The following is a 3,273-nucleotide window of genomic DNA, read 5'->3' as shown; positions in this document are numbered from 1 at the left end:
CGCCTGCAGCCCTCCAAGCCTGCTGGTCCTGCCAGCGAGCGACGAGGGAGCGTCAGGTCTGCCTCTCCCGTACCTTCAACCTCCTCGGGTTACACCGGGAGGAGCGAGGTATTGAGGAGTGATCGTGAGGGGTGCGCCCCTCATGATCCCACCACGACGCCCTACGTGCCAGGCACGGTTCTTGGACCGGCCAGGACGTATGCGCAAGTGGATGGGGAAGACCGAGAGGGCTGTCGCTGTTCCCCCCTTCTTAGGAGGAAGGTTCTCTGGAATATGCTCTTGTTCGAAGGGCTTAACGGTCCCACTCTGCAAGATGCTGTGACTTCCGAGATCCAGAGGAACTTTGCCGAGGTTACGGCGCTGATTCGTCAGCACAACGACCTCGGGGAAGGATCGCCGCTCCCACCAGCAGAGCCACGTCTCGGCTCGAGTCGTTTTGGGGCCCGAGAGGGAATCCAAATCGACGGTGGGTCTGCCGCGATCGGAGCTTGCCGACTGGGTTGAGCCAGGTAGTCTCTCGTCTCCGGACAAGGAGGCGCTCTCGGTTCTGGACGGTCGAACAAGCTCCTTCACCTCCTCTACTGCGACAGAGGCGTTTCTACGTGTCTTCGGACATCGTATTTATATATCCCTTCGGTCCTCCTGAGGTTTCGACCTCGACGAGGACTGGAATGAGTCGGAGCGGTATCGGCTCTCTCCTGTCAGGTCTCGATCAGCCCCAACCAGACGACGTTCACAATGGAAGGACGGCATTCCCCCTCACCTGCTGCCGGAAGTGGGGGAGTGCCTGGCCAGCCATTGGGACCCGGTCCAACAGCAGGCGTACGTTCCAGGGGCATCGAAGGACGTAGCATTGAGACAGGAGATCAAGACCATGCTGAGCAAGAGAACTGTAGAAATCGGTACGGATCAGTCACCGGGCTTTACAGCCGACTCTTCCTGGTGGAAAAGTCTACAACAGGCTGGCGCCCAGTGATAGATCTCTCTTCCCCGAACCGGTTGGTTCGCCAGACCCGGTTCACGATGGAGACGGCACGCTCAGTGCTCGACTCTATCAGGGAGAACGATTTCATGCTTTCAGTGGACTTGAAGGATGCGGATCTACAAATTCCCATTCATCAGTCCTCCAGAAAGTACCTCCGCTTCATCCTCGACGGGACGGTGTACCAGTTCAGGCCACGTTGCTTCGGTCTCTCAACCGCCCCACAGGTGTTCACGCGAGTGTTCACTCTGGTGTCTGCTTGGGCCCATTCGCACGGGATACGTCTGATGAGGTATCTCGACGATTGGTTAGTCCTGGCGAGCTCCCGCTCGCAGTTGCTACAGGACAGGGATCGACTGCTCGAGTTCTGTCGCGATCTGGGGATCGTTCTGAACTTCGAAAAGTCCGATCTCGAGCACAAGCAGAGGATGAAGTACCTGGGTATGCTGATCGACACGGTAGCAGATTCAGGGAGGCAGCCAACCAGTTCCTGTCTCGGCAGGAACAGGTAGCTCAGCAATGGAAACAAGTCGTGATCGGACACCTGTCGTCACTCGGGAAGCCAGTCCCTAACGGGCGTCTTCACCTGCGGTCTCTTCAGGGAGACCAAAGGAGAGTTGGTCACAGGCGACGGATCCCCCAAGCCTTCCATGGTCACTGACACAGGAGGTGAGGCAGGACCTAGCCAGGTGACTGGACGACAGGAACCCCTTAAGGGAGTGCCTCCGGGCACTCTCCCCCCGGACATGCAGCTGCTCTCAGACGCATCGACCGAGGGATGGGGTGCACACCTGGAAGAGTTGCGGACTTCAGGAGTGTGGTACGAGAACGACAAGCACCTTCACATCAATGTACTGGAACTAAAGGCAGCGTTCCTTGCTCTCCAAGAGTTCCAGGACCGCTTGATGGGACACTCAGTGGTGTTGATGTACGACAACACCACGGTGGTGGCTTACGTCAACAAACAGGGGGGGCCTAGTGTCTCTCCCGTTGTATCAGTTGACTCGGCAGGTGCACGAGTGGGCCGAGGCACACTCAATAGAGCTGTCGGCACGCTACATTCCAGGGAAGGAATGTAGTAGCAGACACGCTCAGCCGTCGGGATCAGGTGATAAGGACCGAATGGTCTCTACACCAGGACGTGGCGGAAAGGCTCTTCGACCTGTGGGGGCGACCAGTCGAGGATCTGTTCGCCATCCGGCACATCAGGAAGCTCCAGGTGTCTTCTCGGCCGTGCCGGATCCATGGGCAGCTGCAGAGGACGCTCTTTCAACACCCGTGGGACAACCTCTTCGCCTATGCCTTTCCCCGTTCAGCCTGATTCGCAAGTGGATCAGTCGAGCACTGGTCATCCCGAATCTCAGGATGATCCTGATGGCTTCCAAATGGCCACAGGCCATTTGGTATCGGACCTGCTGGCTCTTCTCGCAAGAGAACCGAGAGAGATTCCCCATTGGCACAACCTTCTCGGCAGCCACAAGTCGAGCGGTACCACCGAGCAGTCCAGTCCCTACGTCTTCACGGCTGGCTGTTATCCACATTCTTCTTGCGTACGAGAAGCTTTTTTCGTAGCGCAGCAACAGAGATGGCTGGAAACGTCCGTCAGTCCTCTGCAGCTGTGTACCAGGGGAAGTCGGCCGTCTTCGGTGGTTGGTGTTGTAGACGGGGCCTATCTCTTCTCAGAGCCAATCTTCAGCAGGTAGCGGATTTCCTCGTTTTTTCTTCGCCGAGGAAGCTCCTCTAAGTTCCCACAGTCAAGGATACAGAGCCGCCTTGTCGCTCCTCCTGAAACTGACGGGATTGGACATCTCGAACTCGTTCGAGATCTCCTTGCTTAGGAGCAGCTTCCAAAGGTCTTGCCAACCCAGGGAACTCAAATGACCCTCGTCTTGCTGGACCTGGCATCGGCGAAGAGAGTACGGGAGCGTCATGCAGATAATGATGTGGATGAGATGCTGCTTTGTCCTGGGAGGACGCTACGGCGCTATCTGAAGAGAACTCGACACCTCGGGCCTGAGTGTCGACGCCTCTCCGTTAGCAAAGGGGTCAACAAGAAAGAAGTATCAAGAACACTCTTTCGTCCTGGCTGCGTGAGGTCTTCAGGAGGGCGTAGGAGGCTGATGGTAGTGACGACATACCGTACGTCCCGTCCGAGAACTCACGAAGTCAGAAGTATTGGCCCCTCGTTGGCGTTTCGTAAGAACTTCTCCGTGGCGCAGGTATGGAAGGCGGGGGTCTGGTACAACCAGACCACCGGCAACTTCCTTATACCTCTTGGATATTGCCCATAG

Source organism: Macrobrachium nipponense, chromosome 4 (genome assembly GCF_015104395.2).
Source record: "Macrobrachium nipponense isolate FS-2020 chromosome 4, ASM1510439v2, whole genome shotgun sequence".
Taxonomy (NCBI): Eukaryota; Metazoa; Arthropoda; class Malacostraca; order Decapoda; family Palaemonidae; genus Macrobrachium; species Macrobrachium nipponense.
The sequence above is the reverse complement of the archived record's forward strand: the minus strand, read 5'-3'. Positions refer to the sequence as shown.